General features: G+C 51.1%; 1 long non-coding RNA gene across 1 annotated transcript; it reads right to left on the bottom strand.

The window, feature by feature from the left end:
• Window positions 1-4794: 4794 nt before the first annotated feature.
• LOC144379823 (uncharacterized) lies at window positions 4795-9509 on the bottom strand. The gene is made up of 2 exons (XR_013443235.1): window positions 7394-9509; window positions 4795-5568 (listed from the first exon to the last, which is right to left on the bottom strand). It is a non-coding gene; the product is annotated as an uncharacterized LOC144379823 (long non-coding RNA).
• Between the last annotated feature and the right edge of the window lie 10102 nt (window positions 9510-19611).

Raw genomic sequence — 19611 nt, 5'->3', positions numbered from 1 at the left:
ATTGTTACCCAGGTATCCAGCACTGATTGAATTCTTGTGGATTTTTAAAAGGATAAAAGGATGGAGAAGATGGCTTACTTTGAAAATTACAAATAAAATTAATTATGTCCCTTAAAAAGCTCAACATCTACCAAGCTGTCCTTGTGCATCCATCCATCCTTCTATTCATTCATTCTTCTATTTATCCATCTATATTTCTACCCATCCATATTTTAACAACTTTTAACAATTCATAATACCAAGACAAATGGTTATTTACCACAAAACACCCTTTACTGATCTTGGTTCGTGCTGGCGTTGAACTGTCGTTTGAAATCCAAAGGCTGATTTCTTTTTTAACCACCAGGCCTGCCACTACACAGGGTGGGTGGTGTAGAACACAGCAAGGCGCTACGTGGGTGGATTTTGTTCTTCCAACAAATTCTGAGTTTTTTAAAAATCCTCATGCATTCACTCAATGGAAAGAATGATTGGTCACATTTTGGTCTTTTCAGTAATATCCACACATACCCAAATAGCAATCACATTCATAAGGGGCATCTTTAATATAAACACGTAGAAAGAGCCTCTGTAAACAACCCTAGGAATGTGAAGGGAAGTATTCTAATCAGTACAATCTCTCCTCTATTCAGATGGTCATCTGGACTTCCCTCGCTAGTAATGGAGACTTTGCCAGGGTCTATGTAGAATATTGTGATATCAAGTAGAATATTTAAATTGTGTAAGTTTAAACTTCTAACCACATTTAACAACCTCTTTTTTTCTTTTTTGGAAGAGAGATGGTGGAAAGAGTGAAAACAGATCTCTGATATTCCACTCGGATGGACACAGGTCTAGGGTATACAAATCATGTATCAGATTTCCCTAGACCCTTCGTTGGTGTCAAAGACTCCCCCACATCCTGGCCCCCTACCCCTGCCCTTTTAGGATCTTTCTAAGTAATATTGACCAGGTTCAGCTAAAAGTGGTCTTTATAAGGGCAAGTGTGGGTAACGTGAACGCCATCCTTCAGAGAGAGCTGCTTTAGCTGCCCAGCTGATGGAGCAAATGGCGCCATCATGCAGGGACTAGGACCAAACTCATGAAACCGTACACATCACCACCCCAGGGCCACGTGGGGACACAGCCTCACAGACCTTAAAACACAACAGAAAGAGAGGTGGCATTGAGCCAGGCAAATTATGCCTTCAGGTGTTTCTTCCCAGCCATGGCCCTCAAAAGGCAACTTGTTTTTTGTTTTTGTTTTTGTTTTAAGTAAAGCAATTCATTTTATTCTTAAATTGTTCTAAACAACAAAGTGACCTCTGTTATATGCATTTAACGAAACACATAATAACTCGCAATACAATTTGGGTTACTTCCCGGTTTCTATTTTTAGTTAAACTAAAAAATGTATTTTCTTAGATTTCTGGCTGGCGACTTAAATAATTTTTTTCGGAGGCCTTCGGCATTCCCCTTTTAAGTACAAATTCTAGCGGCTCTTAATTTATCCAGTGTTTTCTGTCTTGTTTTGTTCTGAAATTACTTCTTTTGCAGAGAAAACGCTACATCGGAGCACAAGACTCCGTACAGCATGACAGCCAGTGTGGTGCGTTATTTCCAGTCTCAAAAACCATCACAGATTTTCCTTGGGGCTGGGAGAACACTTCTTTTTCTTTTGACCCATGAGTAGGGACTGCTCCTTGTCACGGGACGGGACGGAGATGGAAGGCCTGGCTCCTCTCGGCAGGGGCAGTGGGCCAGCAGGTCTGGGTTTCAAGTTCTGCCAATTCCTCCGAGCCCGTATCTCATTTGCCGACCTTGTTCCAGCCCACAAGTCAAGTCCCCTGGGGCCCCACTGGGACCCACAGAAAGCAGAACCCGGCGGGGTTGGTTGATGGTGGCTCCTGGCTCCCCCCCCGCGTGCCCTTCCGTTACCAGCGTAACCCAGGGCTGACCGAGGGGACATCTCGGAGGAGGGCTGCGCGGTTGTCGGTGTATATCTGTATCGATGGTAACAGTAAGACGTTTTTTGTGAATAACCGGAAAAAAAAGAGGTGTTCAAACCTCCCCTGGTAAACTGTTAATGCATAAGTTATTTCTGGCTTTAAACATTATTTTTAATGAATACATATTTTTACCGAGTAAACACGCGGGCAACTCTCTTTCGGAGTTATGTGCTCCCAGGGTGTGTAATGGGAGGTGTTTGGTTTCAGTTACGCACGAGGGAAAAATGCTGTGAGTCACGGGAAAGAGTAAATATGCAAGGAAAGTGTTGTGTGAGTGTGTGTGGGACTCTCTGGAGTTATTGTTACTGGTGTCCTTGCTATTACAGCACGGGAAAATGGCAGAGCCGAAGGCCCGAAGCCCCAGGAGGCGCAAGGGCAGCACGGGGGGGGGGGGGGGGCTCTGGTCTGACCATCGGAGGCCAGGCAAGGTGTCCCCCCCAGCAGCGGGCCAGTCTCTGTCTATGCGGATTTTCCCAGACAGGGGCAAGGATCTAAACTGGACCCTTCCCCTCATCTAGGAGGAGGGAGATTATGATATTGGTATATTTGGACCACGATCACAGTGGGGGGTGGTGAAGAGGGAAGAAGAGGGGGGAAGAACATGAAGACAACAGGACCAGGTCCTGCGCCTCAGGTGTGCAGGTAAAGCCCCTCCGCTCCCCCTGCGACATGCACACCAACCCCAGCCTCCCTCCCTACCCCGCCCTGCCCACCCAGCTCAGGATTAGTGACCAAGGGAGACCAACCCGTTTTTTCAAATGAGGCAGGGTCTAGACACATATTCTTCCATACTTAGACACACGTCCAATCCAGAAATGGGGATTTGGGCCTCAGGTTGAAGTGTGCCTAGGGAGCTCTATGGAGAGGAATAGAGAGGAAGAGCGGGCCCTCTCATCCCGTGCGAGCAGTCATGATTGGATCAGCTCAGCCCCCCGTGATGCACGCGTTACCCCGTCCCGTGGGAGCCCCACAGAGCACACGGTGGTGGCAGTGGGGCTGCGGAAGGAAGGGTGGCCCGGGCTGCAGAACGAAGGCGCTCGCTCCGGGGGCTCGGGAGAGGGGGATGGGGCATGGGTCGCACCGCCTAGAAGAGAACAGAAACAGCATCTGGGGAACTGGATGGTGGCCTGCGGCTGCCAAGACACAGAAGGCCGTGTTCTCTTTCCGGCTACAACCAGCACTCTCGCTCAACCCACTGTCCTCCCCCCCACCCCCAGCCCCAACTGTGCTGGGAGAAGTACGGGGTTAGGGGACAGAAGGGTCAGCAGACGCTGAGACACTGGGTACTAGAGTCAGCGATGACGGGAGGTGACATCCAGCGAGTCTTCTCAGCACCAAGAACAAGCTGGTGGAATTGTGCCACGACTGTCGTCTTTGCTGCTAAGAAATCAGGACTTACGAGGTGGTCTGGCGACAGATCCCAGGCCAAACCTACCCCTTTCCACTATGGCCTGGTACCCTGTTCGCCATGTCGAGGCGTGAGAGTTTGCTCTGGGCAGGGAGAAGCAGAGCCCTGGGCTGCCCAGCACCAGTCCGGCCTCCCCGTCTCAGCGCGGAGGCCCCGAAACCGCCTTCCGTCCACAAAATGGACATGAAGGTGACGGTCCCCACTGAAAGGTCCTGAGGACAGTGTGTGCTGCACAGGGATTGCCCACGAAATTGCCGCTGCTACTGTTCCCGAACACGCAGAGCCCAGCAGGTGGGGAGCACACGGCTGAGGTCACGTTCGATTTCAAGCCCTGGTCGGAGCCCAGTGGGCTCAGGGAGACTCGAGTTCGGGTTTGTGCGGGGGACACTGTACGGGGGCCACGGCGGCAGGTGCTCGGCAGCCCTCCCCGGGGGGCCGTCAGGAGCCCCTGCAGAGCAGGGCATGCTGCCCGTGGTGACCGGGTTCAAGAACACGGAAGGGCGTGGAGGACCCAGGACAGGAAAGGAACATGGGCGGAGTATGGAGGAATCAGGGGAGCGGAAAGAGATGGAGCAGGGACGCAGGGGAGCGAGAAGCCATGCGAGAGACATTCGGGATTTTGTATCTGGATCACAGTGCTGGACCACACATTTCAAGTTAAATACTGAACCTGAGTTTCGCACTCTTATAAAGGCTTGCAAAGGATGCTGCTGCCTCAGAAGTACAAGGGAGGGGGGCTGAGAAGAGGGGGGGCAGAGCAGGATGATGGGGCGTGCGTGCGGCTTTGGAGAGCTCTCTTTTCCAAGACCAACATGCGTAGTCGGACTTTGCCAAGGAGGGCCTGTGCCTCTTCCCAAGGGGCAAACCACAGTCTTGACGGCTTCCATCCTTACAGGTATCTGGACTCCTGTTTTCTCCATTTATTTATTTAGGAAAATATATCAAAAGTAATTTGAAAAGGTGACTGTGGCTGAGCCAGCTCACATCCAGTATGTGTAGGAGCAGAGAGAACCTGTACCATTTTAGGTGAAAAGAAAAGGTATCATCCCGATTTGCAGTGATGGGCAAGAGCGATCTCAAAACGGAGAGCCGCAGAACAGCCACCCTGACGTGGTCCCGGGGCCCCAGAGTTTCAGACCCAAGTGCGAAGATAAAGAAGTAAACTAACCAAAATGATTCAAGATTAATTTGATATTATTTAAACATTAGTTACATACGCTGGTTTCTCTTCTGACGGCATGAAAACAATAGGGAAAATTCTCTGCCTCCCAGAAATGAATTTGTCCAAAGTGATCTCTACCCTGAATTTCTACAAAAACTCTTCAAAACCATGAGAAATCGGTTAGCCCCGCTGGATCTCTCTGGTTGGAAGATGAATAAGCAAAGGAGCCCTTGACATTTCATTTCCCTGACATTTTATTTTGTTCTAAGTCCTCTTCTCCGGTTCCTCAAGTACATTCTGCTCAGATTCTGCAAACAGACATCAGGATGACTCAGAACCCATTTAAATGTATTGAGCCTCACAGGTTTGGCGATTTAATTACGTGTTGCACGGGATTTATAAATAGCATGCAGTCTCTCTGTGCGTCAGATACCTACCAAGCAGTGGTGGCCGGGTCTCTGGGTTTGTGCAGTGACACCTCAGGCCAGCTTCTGGATACAGTGGGATGAAGAATCCGAGCACGTTTGCTGCTGGGATGTGCCAGGAGGATTGGGATTTGGTTCTTCCAGGGAGAGGCTTAATCCTCCAAATAGTTCCCAAACGAGGGGCTCAGTGTATGGTGTGAGAGTACACGGGGAATACGCCATCTGTCGCAGGTCTGGAGCCTAGATTGGGTGACCATTGGTGCTGGGCCTGGCAAAGGGACCCACAGACGTCGAGGTTCTCGGGGAACCCCAGGATGTTGTCTGGTGGGAGGGACTGATATGGAGGGCTCAGGCAGGAGGGTCTGGAGCTGCGCATCAGGAGCCCCGTCACCAGGGAGAACCCAGACGCCACATGCTGACTCCCTCCTAACAGAAAAGGCCGGTCAGCGCACCCCACAGGGAGAGACGCATAGTTTATGGCTGGTTCTGGGGGATGAATATGGGTTTCTGATCATCCTCCTTCCCAAAGACAGGACTGTCGCTACTGGTAGCAGGACCGAACTTGCAAAGGAAGGGTATACAGACCTGGAGAGAGGAGCAAACAGAAGGAGAGGGGTGCTAAAATAAAATTAAAAAAAAAAAAAGAAAGAAATTGAAGAACATAACATAATAAAATTAAATTAAAAAAAGAAATTGAAGAACATAACATAATAAAATAAAATTTAAAAAAAAAAAGAAGGAGAGGGTCGCTTCAAGAGCCTGCAGAGAAGAGCAGAAAGGGCAGGTGCCGAGCTCCCCTGTGGGAGTCCCTCCTCCTTCCTCCTGCTGTGGATCTGTGGAGCCTCCCTGCTTCACGGCACTCAGGGCTTCAAAGGCCGTGGGGCCGCGCCGAGGAGGATCAGAAGCGTCCAGCAGCATGTACAACGTCTAAGGATGGTGGGGAGCGGGGGTTGGTCAAAATCACCGACTGTGACCATCCAGAACAAAAGAGATGAAGGCGGTTGGTGGAGAGAAGTCTGGAGTCCGCAAGGTGCCTGGTACACAAACTACAGTGTGAGCATGTCGGAATGGGAGTGTGCAGTAAGAACGGCGTAGTGATGGGGGTCCAGAAGCCTCCAGAGTCGGCAACTCGGGGAGGAGCTGGTCCCAGGAGGGCGAGCGAAGACTGCGGCCCTCCCGTGGGCAGCCCCTTTCAGTGACCTGTCCATCAAAGCGAGCTCGAGCACCCCGGAACAGTGATCTGACTCAGCTTCCCTATTTCACTTCTAAAATATCTATTATCACAGCAATCCATCCTATTCTGGAAGAGATGGCAGTCATGGCTGTTCGACCTTGTTACCATCCCGGAACCTCGGAATTGCACACTTCAAAGTGGCAAATTTTATGGTATATGAAGTGTGTCTCAAAAACGTGATTCATCACAAACTGGTTGGAAGCAGTTTTAAAAATATTCAATGGTGTAAATTTAAAAATGGAAATCTCTTGATCCCCTCCCTGACCTACACATTCCTCATTCCCACTTCCCCAAGGAAAACCATGTTAGTACCTTCCAGAAATTCTCTAGGACTATAAAAGTATGTATGCGCATATATTTTTTACAAAAAGAGGATCAAACCATAAGTAGTATTTTGCAGGTGGCTTTTTCATGCAACGATAAGTCCTTCCCTGTCAATACAAGTAAACATGCCCAATTTTTCCCTAGGTGCTGAGCGCCCCATTGCATGGCAGCTCTGTCGTTGACTTAAGCAGTCCTTTGTCATTTGGGGGCACTTGAACATTTCCCAAATTTTGCTGTTTAGACCCTTTAGTGAATGTGCCTGTCACCACCTCTGTGCGCTCATATAAGCGTATGTGTGGGACGGATTCCTAGAAGGAAAATTGATAGGACAAAGGACATGTGTGTTTCAAGTGTGATAGCTAGCACTAACTGCTTTCCATCAACTGTTCCTAATATCCAGTGTACCCAGCAGGGCGGGACAGGGCCCCTTTTCTCATGCTCCCTGGATTTAAGTCTTGTCCTTTGGAGAAGGTAAAGGATCACTTGATTTCGGGTGGAGATAGAAGACAGGACACAAGGAGGGGAACCAGCAGAGCCCTGAACTAGGATGGTTTCATTTTAACCTGTACATAAACTGTCATTCTAATATAAGGGTTTTTGGTAAAAGGGTTCTGGTCAAAAAAAAAAAAAAAGATAAAAAATGTGAAAACCACTAGTTAGGTAGTCATATAAGCCATGTTCCTTCCTGCTTCCAGACACTCACTTGGCCCTGCTGTGGCCTCCAAATGGCCCCTAACCAACCTTGTCCCCAGGTGTCCATGACCCGTGAAGTCCCGTCCCACACGGAATAGAGCCCATCTGCGTAACTACAGCATGACGCAGAGCCAAGCTGTGGTATTAAAGACACTGCACCTTCTGCCGGACGCTTCTTGATCACCCATTCTGGGGGAAGACGGCCACCACGTCCTGAGGACGGACGAGCAGCCCTATGGAGCTTCGGGGATGAAGACCCAGCTTGCCTGTTGAGTGAGTCAACGGTCCCGGCGGCAGAATTCAGAGGCGCACCAGCCTCCGTCGCCTGCGATATCAGGACCGACCCGGAGCCAGACCCCCAGCTGAGCCTCTCCCGAACTCCTGACCCGGAGAAGCCATGTGCCGGACTCTTTCCTGTGGTTCAAAGCCTCTAATTTGGAGTGGGGGGCGGGTAACTCGTTATGCAGCAATAGATAACTAAGACACCCGGAATTCTGTGGTTTGGTGTCCCAGATTCTAAAGTTCTGGCTTCATCCCTGGACTTAAACCCCACCGTTGATTCGGCCCCACCCGAGGCCCTTGGTGTGTCTTATCAGCTCAGGACACTCGATCCCCTCCACAGTACGGCTGCGGCTCAGCCCGCGTCCTGGAAGGGGCTGGCAAGGCACGACACGAAGCCCACAGTGACACCAGACGCTGGTTATTCAGTCACCGTGGTCCTTGAGAGAGCAATTTCATACAACGAGAGAAGGGCTTAGAAGCCAGACTCTACGGATCTAAGAGTCTACGAGGTGAAGAAGGATGGGAACCATTCCTATCAAGTTGTTGGTGATGAAGGGAAGCAGAAGGGTTGTTGGTTCCATGTGTTTGCTTATGGGGACATGCAGAGTCGAGCTTACATTGCAGAAAGAGGAGGAATGAGTGCTTGCGGTGAAATTAAAAATGTGAACCCTGGAGGAGAGCAGATAGAGGGGGGTGTAAAAAGAGAAGGCAGCTGGGGCTAGAGCCCACTCACTTCCCTGCACCTGCTCACTTGTCCAGGACTGGGGATCCCAGGAGCCTGCAGAGAACTGGGAAGAATCAGTGTCAGACCACAGAGCCCACAGGTGAGGGATGGAGGGCTCAATGGGCCACAGCAAGAGTCTTACCCCAGTTGGAGAGCATCACCATAGCGGGGCTGCGATCCACTGGGCTTTGTGACTTGAGCTAGAGGACAGACGTGGGAGCCCCAAGATGGGACAGAACTCCCAGTACTTAGGACTGCACGTGGCATTGGTAGGTGCTCAGCTGATATGAGTCGGATGAATGAGCGTGTGAAAGTAAATAAGAAGGTAGATCAAGGCTGTGGCTTTACATTTTTCAGTGGCTGAATGTGGGAGTCCAGGAGGCAAACTGAGTCCTGTTCCTCTGGGAGGACAGGTTGGGGGAGGGGCAGGCTCAGGTCTGGGCTGATTTAATAAGAGTAACAGGGCCTGAGACAGGAGTCTGTGGTGACGGTGAGACCAGGCGCCGGAGTGCCACCCGGATGGAGCTGCTGGGGCCCCAGAGGCCTGGCCATGGACTTTTAGTCAAGAGCTAATGCCTTTCTGTCTCCCTCGGCAAGGTCCTTAAGTCCTGGAGAAGCCCTGCTTTGTTCAACACAGTGGTGGCTTTGTGCTTCCCTCTGAAATAAAACTTTTATCCTAAAAGAAAAAGAAAATGTATCCAGTGCAGTATGTCATCATCCCAGTGCTCCAACCTTCCCAGCCCTGGTGGGGAGGACAAGGAGGCAGCCGTGGTCCCCGGGGCACCGGGGGTCTGTGCTCCTGATTATTTTCCCTTCCTGGATTTCTGTTGTTAAGTCACTGAAGATACACAGGAAATCTAACTCCCAAACTTGGCTTTTCTTTTTTCCCTCCCCCAGCCCTTTCACTGGGAGGGAAGAGCGGACCACGTGGCCAGCGGGAGTAAAACCTGGATGAAATCTGCAGAGGCTTGAGGCAGGTGACAAAGGGCCTGAGCGGCTCCCAGCGGCACAGGTGTGGCCCCGGCGGGAGAGGGGGCTGCCCTGCGACTCGGGCTTACTGTGGGGACGCTGGCTGTCCTTGTGCGAGCCCGGCGAGGTCAGGACTGGACCCAGGCCCCCCGCGCCAGCTGACCTCTCCGTGCACATTAACCGGCGTCTCTGACCCCACTCGGCGGGCCGACCCACGTCCTCGGGGCCGCCTTGCCCTCGCATCTTTGGGCAGCCTCAGGACACCCTGGCGACAGGCTGCCGCTGTCTGTGCAGACACGAGGGCGCAGGCCCCTGCCCGGCGCTAAGTCGGGACAGGGGCCTGCTGCTGGAGCGACAGGGTGGCCCTGGGGTTTTCAGTGCTCTGAACGGGCGCGCGAGAGCGGCCTGCGCCGTTTGTCCCCCCGGCGCGTTCGGCCGGAGCCGGCGGGTCCCCGGGAGCGGCGGAGAGGCCCGCGGCCAGGCTGCACCCGGCTCACCTCGGCGCGCTGGGAATGAGGTCACCGCCCGGGAGTCGCCGGGGCGGGGGCCGGCGGGGGCGGAGGGTTATTCAAAGGGAAGCGCCGGCTCCAGCGCCCTGGGCGCCGGGGTCAGGACTTTCTGGTTTGTCCTCCCCCAGGAGGCCGCGGAGAAGAGACAGGCGCCGGGCGGGCTTGCCGAGCGGGGGGCCCGGGGTGCCACGAGGACAGCAGCGCGCGGGCGCGGGGCCGCGTCCCCGGGACAATGCAGAAAATGGGAGCCGCGCTCCGCTCCTCCGCCCCGAGGAAGGGGGCGGTGCCGGCGGGCGGTCCGCCCCCTCCGGCCGCCCGGGGCTCGCGGGGCGGGGCAGGGAGGGGCTCCTGCGGCCCCCGCGCCCCGCCCCCCGCCCCTCCCCGGGTCCGCCCGCGCTCCAGGGGCGGCCTCCACGCCCCGCCGCGCCGCGGGCCTTTGTCTCTGCGGGGGGGGCGGCGCCCCCTGCCGGCGGGTCTGCGGCGGCGCGGCGGGGGCCCGGCCACGCGGGCTCGGGCGGGGGGGGTCCGGCTGCGCGCGCTCGGGGGCGCACGGAGGACAGGGCCGCGGGGGGGGGGAGACCCGCTCCGCCCCGCTCTTCCTGCGGGGCCGACGACCGAGTGCCCGCGCCCAGGGCGGCTTTGGAAAATCGACCCTCTTCATCTCCCCAAAGATGTGCCCAAGCTGCAAAGTCTTGGCACTTTGAGAACCTTTTAAGTCAAAAGACCAAAGAGCTTTGATCTGGGTGAAACGCAAAACGCCAGATTTTCGATGTTAAAAACACAACGTCTAAACGCAACCTAAGCACTTTCGTAAATGGATGCAGAACAGGCACTTGTGGGGCCCGGCCCGCCCCGGCCCGCCCCGCGCTCCCTCCCTCGGTGCAGCGCCGTCTGCCCGCAGCCCCCGAACCCACCAGCCTGGGAACTTTCTTTTGCTGGCGGGCAGCGTGGAAACGTGGGCTCGCAGAGGGGACTGAAGCCAGTGTGTGTCCGGGAAAAGCACCCCCCTCCCAGCTCGCGGTGGCCCGGGAGAGGTGGGCCTGGGTCCCTGAGCCGGTGACCCTTCCTCCTTGCGCCCCTTCTGCAGGGCTCTGCCGGGGCCAGCGCCCAGCAGCTCTAGGTGCTCAGTGAGGAAGCAGTGTGTATTCACAGGAAACAACCACCCTGCCCAGGAGATCCACTGCAATGCACCTGGCTTTCTAGAAGCCATAAATGAAAGACTCTTGTATTAGAGAAAAAGATTAACGAAGTCATGATGGAGAGGCAGAGAACACAGCAGAATCCACCGACTCAAGACAACGTGTGCAGAAGCAATTTGCTCCTGAAACTCTAAACATGAAATGCTTTAGTACTTCCTGGCAGCCCTTCAGTAGCTAGCAAATAAATATTTCCACATGGAAGAAAATGGTCCTTTTGAAATGTAGCTTGTTCTGTTCAAGACAGAAATACAGCAAGATACCCAGGCTTCAGGGGCAACGTGCCTTAATTTTTCCAGTTTGAAAATTGTGTGCCTTTCCATTAGGACTCCTGGATAGTAAACACGGATTCCCTCCTGAATTGAATTAGTGCGACAACCCCCTTTGCTGGTTCAGGGGACAATAGGGTAACCTCTGGCTGACAAATTACGCCTTCATTGAATGCTCTGATTATCTGTTAAGTTAAAAACAATCCTATTAAAAGTCGGGACCCTGCCTCATATTTAATCAGCATGTGTTACTCTTCCTCTCCCATTTCTGAGTTTGTTCCCCAAAGATTGAAAACACGCTTTGGACTTGTGTCCCTGTGCTCTGAATTTGAAATAAACCCATAATCAGGTCTAATGTCAAATTAGTGGGTAGCAGGAGAATACCTATCACATGATATCACAGTTCTTTATTCATACACAAGGCTTTTTTTTTTTTTTAAATAAAAATATTCTGACTAAGGCTAGGAAGCTATGGCTTGACTCTGCTGCTTGCTCGGATTGGAGGGGTTTCCAGCGAGTTTTGAAGCATTGGAAACTTTTCTGCTCTGAGATTTCAGAAGCACACTTTCAGCGAAACTTCAAATCACTGAGAGGAAAGTGAATTATGCAGGTACAAACGAGTCATGTTGAATTCAAGTGAAATTCATTCACTCCTTTGTTCCGTAAATATCTATTGAATGCCAATTTTGTGTAAGAGGCTGCCGTCTCCCAAAAGGCCAGGATCCCCTGGGTGAACCAGACCCACGTGGCAAATCTGCACAACGGCCCTGTGTGTTCAGTGTGGACTTCTCCAGCTCCTACAAGATGGTGGTGTGACTATGCACGCCCCGGCTTAGAGTTCTAGGGAGGCTTGCTTGTTGTTGTTTTCCTTTTTTTAAAATCAGACTCCAACTGCTTGTTTAATCTAAATTTTAACACTAACCTAGAGCTGTCTAAAACATGTGATTGGCATTTAACAGATGATAAATCTAGTGTCTTGGTTGCAGGGAAAGAATAAAAAATCTGGGTGTCCCCTTTCGATTCAGTGCTTGTCGGTCTGCGATAATCAGTGTCCCTGGCTCATTAATGAAGAAGGTTCCCCTCCTCCCTCGGTGCCCTCATTCCTATAATGTAAACAGCTACTCATAGCTCCTGTCCGTCTTTGTTCAAACAAACAATAGCCTTTATAACTAAGAAGAAAATTAGTATCAGGTGAAAGCCTCATTTTAGGGTGCTTAAAGCTTTTTCTTTTTTCCAGAAGAACAAAGTACAACAGTAATCTCAAGAAGAAGAATTCACATTCAAAGTTTAGAAAGCAACAGGACAAAGGTCTGTCTTTAATGATGCATAGACACACTTGTGATTGAATTTTAAATATTTTTCTTTTCTTCTCTTTAACTTTCTAACTGAAAAGCTGCAGCCCAGGGGAAAAAGGGTGGTCAAAGGTCTGGGGAGTCAGAAACCCCCCTGGTTGTGGTATGACCTGCTGGCTTTGTTGCATTGAAGGCAGAGCCTTAGAAGTGAGGGGCTGGGTTTCTTCACCAAATTAGGGGATTACATTTATAAATGTCACAGTAGTGCTTGGAAATGAAAGATGAACTACAATATACCCGAGTCCTGGATTCCTTTCCAGGGGAAGAGGAATCTCTTCCTGCTCGACCTCAAGTGCATAAAGAAGCACCATCTGATTTGAAACTTAAATCCCTGGGAGCTGAAGGATATAAACATCTTATATTATTCTATGAAATGAATGCAGTTCGGGTCCAAACTTCACAAATAATCCATTCACATGCAGGTCTGTCGGTAAGCCTAAAAGACAGTGTTGTTGCGCCTTTATAATTTTGTTCTTTAAGTCTTTAACAGTTATTATCCTGAAAGTCATCCAAACAAGACAAATGAGCCGATTCTCTGCTCCTCAGCCTTGCCAGAGTCTGAGCGGCATTATCCTTCGACGCCGCACATTTTCTTCTGGCTCGTGGTAGGATCCAATTTACTCATGTTGTATTCTAATATACCAATTAAAAAAAGAGAGATTAAGAAAGAGAGAAGATTTGGTGTGCCTCAAAATAACATTTAAGATTTGGAGTTTGTGAAATTGAGCAACTCAGAGAAGCAAGTGTCCTTCATTTCTCTAAGGCACGAGGTTACAGCAACTGCATTTTTTTAAGTGGGAAGTATGGGCTAAGCGAGGAATGCACTCTCGTACCTTATAAATGCTTTTATACATTTGGAATGAAGAGAAGCCCCAAATTAGAAATGAGACAGAAGAAAAGAAGAGCAAGAAGGAGGAAATCTGGGAATCATGACTGTTAATACCGCAGGACGATCCTTTGACCAGAACCAAGGTGGTGCCTGGCTGATGACGAGACCCTTGCAGGCTGTCTGGGTCTCGTCCCTTTGGGGCTGGTCTCGTCATAAGTCTGAATGTGTGAGCCTGAAATATTACACATGGGGCTCTGGCATCCAGAAGTTTCGGACTGCACAAAGCCGGGGCCACCATCTTCCCAGGTAGAACGCATTTTGATCTTTGGTTTTGTGTCGGGCACCAGGAGGCAGATCGCAGGACTGGGGGACTCTCACCCGGAGTTCCCCTCCCAGCAGTGGCAGGAGCTTTTGAAAGCGGCCCATGGCTCCTTCCCATTCATCATGGGAGCCAAGCTGGGCCAGAGTGGCCGCCATGGCCAGCAGCCTCAGGGCCTTGGGAATGGGGATGAAAAAGAAAAAAACAGGGAGGAGTTGGGAGAAAAAGAGAAGTTTCCTTTTATGCCACGTGTTGGGTCTCTGCCTTGGATAGTTCTAATGCCTTCCAAAGCCTTTCTCCTGGTTCAGGAACAGGGCTGTGCCTCTTGCTCTCTGCTGTTCCTTGCAGTATTGGGGGGTTAAGGGGGTGGGGAGGAGCTGCCGAGGGGACAGTGTGGTGCTCTGTGGGCAGGCAGATGCTCTCCAGAGTTACCTTCCTTCTGAGGCATGGATTGCAAAGCCTGTACCTCAGAACTTGCTAGAAATGCATATTCTCGCATCTCAACCTGGACTTAACTGAATTGGAAATTCTGGGGGTGGACCCCCCCAACCACCCCCACCCAAGCAATCTCTGCTTTAACAACCCCACCAGTGATTCTGGTGCAAGCTACCTGTAGAAACTGCTGAGTCCCATCCCTAGAGGTCGTGATTAAATTGGCCTAGGTATAGCCCGGGCACTGGGGTTTTGAAAGCTCCCCAGGTGACTGTCATGTGCGGCCAAGGTTGACAAACAGGCCTCCAGAGCCATGCTCTTCAGAAGACCTTTCTGCAGGGATGGAAAGCCCCTAGGCACCATCCACTAGGAGAGCCAACCCCATGGCTCCTGAGCACTTGCGATGTGGCTAGTGCAACCAAGGAGCAGATTGTTAAATTTTATTTAATTCCAATTCATTTAAATCTAAATAAATGGCGACTGCACTGGACAGAGTCCTAGAGCCACAGAGAAAAGTCAGACCTTCTCTGTAACGGATTCGGAAGTGCAAAGGTCTCGCCGAGTTACAGATTTAAGGAGATAGGAAAGAAGATATACCAGAGTCCTGGGATTATTTTTAAATCTACATGTGGTGATAAATAGATAAAAACTGTGTGGGGCCACAGACCTCCCCGCTGGCTCCTCCCGTCAGACCCAAATTCCTGGCAGCGGGCTCTCTGGCTTCTGAGAACGAGCAAGGATCGCAAGGGACGGTATTTAAAAATAAGATTCCGGAGCTCTACCCCAGAGACTGCTGTCCCACAGGTCTGGGTTGGGGCCCTGGAAACTGCATTTTTGGCAAACAGACCGCGGGGTCTGATGCCCCGTGTGCCAGGATCCCTGGGAAGCGGCACACGCGTCTAACCGAGTCGCTTTACGGAAGTTAAGATTTAGAGTCCATTTGTCCGTCTCGGAAAGCTGGGGTTACCACTCCCGAGTGTAATGAACCTTGATTTGGGAAATAGCTTTATAACTCACGAATTCAGCAAACCTCTGAGGTCACTCTGTTTGTGAGATTGTGCAAGGAGGGGGGAGAAATTGGTGAACAAGATTCAGCCCTGCCTTCTCACCGCTTCTGTAAATGCACTTCCTGTCACCCTAGAGTTAGCATCACTGCTGTTGAGGATGCGCTACTCTGGGGGGCGCTGCTGCAGGCCCCCACCCGTGCCTGACTCACCCTCCTTCCCGCACCCGCACCCCGCACGCACGCACGAAGGGTCTTGTTTAGTTAGTGGCCACAGCTGTGAACTATTTGTGGGCTCAGCCTTCCCCTCCCGGTTATAGAAAGCCTTTGCCCAAAACGTGTGGCCCCATTACTGTCTGATGTTTCTTTTAATAATAGAAGTTGCCGTTTATTTAGGGCTTCCTGTGTGTTAGGCAATTCATACATTACACATGGCCAGACGGTGTGGTTGGTGGTTCAGGCTGAAACACTTCTGAGAGTAAATGGGGACAATATCAAAATTACATCAGGCAACAGGGACTGTCTGGGCAAACTGGCAGACGCTGTCACACTTGCCAGGGGGATGGGGACAATGAGGGCACAGGGCTGGGGTGGGGCCAAGGCCCCAGCTCAGATCTGTGGGAGTCTCTACAGGGTTGAATAGTGTCCGCACACATTCACGTCCACCCAGAACCTCAGAATGTGATCTCATTTGAAACAGGGTCTTTGAAGGTGCAATTAGTCAAAATAAAGTCATACTGGAGTTTGGGGGAGGGGGCCTTATATCCAATGACCGATGCGGGGCTCCATCCCAGGACCCTGGGATCATGCCCTGAGCCAAAGGCAGATGCTTAATGACTGAGCCACCCAGGAGCCCCCGGTGACCAGCGTTCGGATAAGAAGAGAAGAAGAGAGCCGGAGATCCCAGGAGAAGGCCAGGTGGTGATGGCAGCCAGGACAGGAGACGTGTCTATGGGCCAAGGGACACCAGGGATTGCCAGAGCCACCAGAAGCCTGGAGAGAGATGGAGAACAGACTCTCCTTCGGGGTCTTAGAAGGGACCAATGCTGTCGACACCCTGATTTTGGACTTCTGGCCTCCAGAGCTGCACTAGAATGAACTTCTGCTGTTTGAAGCCCCCCGGGTGTGGTATCTCTTTACAGCAGCTACGGGAAACTGATACAGACTGTAAAGGCCACTCACCTGCCCTCGCTGCTATCTGGTAGGACAGGGGCACACAGTGTGGTTTGGGGGCCCACTAACCCACAAGCCTTCAGATTCCTCACGAGCAAATATTTTGGAAGCCCTCATGTATAAGGACGTCCCGCCATTTGAGGGGCTGGCTGAAGGCAAAGCCAACAGGACGGGAGAAAGAGGTCGTAAACCTCAGTGCTGGCCCATGAGGAGCTGCAGGAACTGGGGGACTGTAGCCTCTACGGGCGGTTCCTTTCTTGATGTCCTAGGGAGCTGCGTGAGCAAGCTGTTCCCTCTGTCCCTCCTCTCCCCTGTCTCCATGTTTGCGGCAGCTAACCACAGTGCGGCACGCAGGTGTCAGAGAGCGGGGACGCACGCGAGGGGACCCTGAGGAGGGCGCAGCATCCCGGCGTCCAGGGCCACGGGGTCGGCCACCGTTGAGGCTTTGGGCCGTCGCCTGTTGGAGAGAGAGTGAGCGCTCGAAATAAAGAGAATGGCTCTGGGTTAAAGTTGTTGTTACTCTTGGAAACGACTGTCAGGGGCAAGAAGCATGTGTGTGTGTGTGTGTGTGTGTGTGTGTGTGTGTGTGTAAACCTAGTGAGGCCGATGGCGTGGATTCAACGGGCGTCCGTCATGCCCTGGTGTCTTGGCCGAATCCCCAAGGTGGGCCGCGTCAGTGGGTCCAGTGACATGCAGTGACCCTCCTCTCTGCCCCTTGTGGTCTGGACTTGGGCACCAGACCTGCGAGGCGCCTACTAGAGGCTCCCACGCAGATCCTTGACTCACAGGAAGTGACACTGGGACTGCTCAGTCACCGCATTGCTGTCCAGGGCTAGACTGTCAGCCAGACTTCTCATGCAAAGAGCGAGCCGTGCTGCTCCCCGCTCTTCGACCTGCCAGAATTCCGGAGTTCCCGGCGGCCTTCTGTGTCCTCAGGCAGGTTTGCGACCCTCCCCCCAGTCGACATCATGCCAGTGAGTTTCTGGAGCCGAAGTCAGCCAGAGGGAGCTGCCCCGGCTGCAGCCGGAATCCGGATGGCACCATGCTTCTGTGTGAGCGGCTGCGGGCGTCCCAAGGCGGGAAGCACCCACGTGCCAGAGCAAGGGGCTTTGATCCCGACGGAGGGCCGCCTGGGGAAGGTGTGTGCCTGCTTCCTGGAGACGATCTGGCTCTTCTCCTTCCCAAGACACAACCAAAAGAAATCGAGTGGTGGCTCATTTTACAGGGCAGCAAAGAGGGTGTCCTTGTTGTAAAGATTTGGGGTTGCCCTTAACCCCTGCCATCGTGGTTTCTTCCTGTGCAGAGTGTGCCCAGTACCGCTGCTCCCGCTGCCTATTCAAAACCTGCTCACCTGGACAGTCAAAAGCTAGAAGGTGTTAACAGAAGGATTGCCCCTGAATAGAGTGCCCTCCCCCACCACAGTACTGGAAGAATTACAAGAGTGTCGTGATAAAAGGAGTGTCTTTGGAGAAAACAAGCAAACAAGCATCTGCCATTGCATATTGTGTTGCAGTGAGGTCAGATCCCATTCTGCACACAAATCTTTATATTTGTTACTGAATCCAGTTAGGAATCCTCCCTGCTCACAGTGCATTAAAACATACCGTCCCACAAATGGACAACGTTCTTACATAGGAGGTGGTTTACGTTGTAGATTACAGCTGTAGAATGAAAGCCTCTCTTCTGTCCCAAATCTGTGCTCTTTGTGTTAGAACAGATCACCAGACCAGAGCTTGTTCATCCTCTCGACAGGGACTCATCAGGGGGAGGAGGAAGGAGAGGGGAGGTGTGGGCTGGCCTCTGGGGGTTGGGCCTGGATGAGGCCCTGGGGCACTGAGTGTTTGAGATTACGTAAGTCTCTCTCTGTGAGTTGGAGGGGGAGGGATGTTGTGGGATAGTCTCTAATATGATCTTGTTGTGTTCCAGGAAAATCATACAAAGGAAGAAAGTGAAAATAGATCATTTACTTTATTTTGTATGATGTTTGTTTTGCCAACACGTTCTGTTGAAAATTTTTAAGAAATCATTATCATCATCCTGCTTCACAATTGCTTTATTTTAGATAGAAACTCACATATTTGATAATTTGATAATTCCGCCACTGGTCTTGGCTCTGCTCATTATTATTATTATTGATCATGATCATTAGGGTTTGAAATAATTTATAATCCTATTATACAAAACAGTAGAGAGCGTGCCCCCTGACCCAAGCGAGTTATTTTCTGTGGAGCTGGAAGTTAATACCCCTGCTTGGCAGGAGCAAGGGCTGGGTTGGCCTTCCTGGACAATGGGAAAAATCAAGGATCTCAGGTAGAGGGAAAAAAACAAGCCGATGGCCAACACTATGCCTCATGAACACAAAGGAAGAGATTTAAAGGAACACACGAGACACAAGGAATAATATTACAAATACTCTCAGACCAGGTGTGGTCGACTTAAGCATTAGAACCGGACCAGTATTGCTAAGATCTTTCTACATCTTCCAGGTGTCACCCCTGCCTCTCCTGGAGGTCACTGCATCCTAACTGTGTGTTCATTATTCACTTAATAATGCCCTTCACAATTTTCCCACATAGCTAAACCTACTTAAACCATATATTGCTTAGTCTTGCACACGGTTGAAGTCTCCATAAGTGGTACAGTGTTGTAGGCAGTCGACTGTTTATTCAAGTTTGCTTGTCGAGTGACCCACGTGTGTTGATATCCGTCGCTCTAAGTCATTCATTTTCATGGTGATAGAGAATCCCATTGCACGAATACACCATGATTTACTTACCCAGAGGAAGCTATGATAGTTCTCTGCTTAAATTGCTCACACTATTATATTGGTTTAATATTACTGATGCATACATAACCAGCATTATACGTGATTATTCATATATCGTAAACATGCTCTGAATAAAGGCTCCAGTACGTAAAAGACTGGACTCTGACTTGGTTAATTTCCTGTATAGTTTCTTTGGAAACCAAAGATTTGAGAACCAGAATTTTTGCCAGTCTCCTCCTCCAACCTCATCACTCCTCCCTTTAAAAACAATAAACTTGTTCTTCAAATATTATTTCCTCCCAACTGCGATACTGACTAGATGTCCAATCCTCGGTGATATCACATGATAGTCTTCGACCTTTATGTCAAATGTAATTTGACCTGAAGCTAAGTTCCCTTTGCTAGAACGATAATGTCATTTCTCGTGTCTTCTCTTTCACCATCCCTGATTTTAGTTGTTGAACCCACACCACACTCCCTGTGCTCATTTGTGAAATGGCTGCGCCCTTCCTAACGCGTGTCTGTTTGGAGGAGCCGACGAGGATGGTTTCAA

Source organism: Halichoerus grypus, chromosome 13 (genome assembly GCF_964656455.1).
Source record: "Halichoerus grypus chromosome 13, mHalGry1.hap1.1, whole genome shotgun sequence".
Taxonomy (NCBI): domain Eukaryota; kingdom Metazoa; phylum Chordata; class Mammalia; order Carnivora; family Phocidae; genus Halichoerus; species Halichoerus grypus.
The sequence above is the reverse complement of the archived record's forward strand: the minus strand, read 5'-3'. Positions and strand labels throughout refer to the sequence as shown.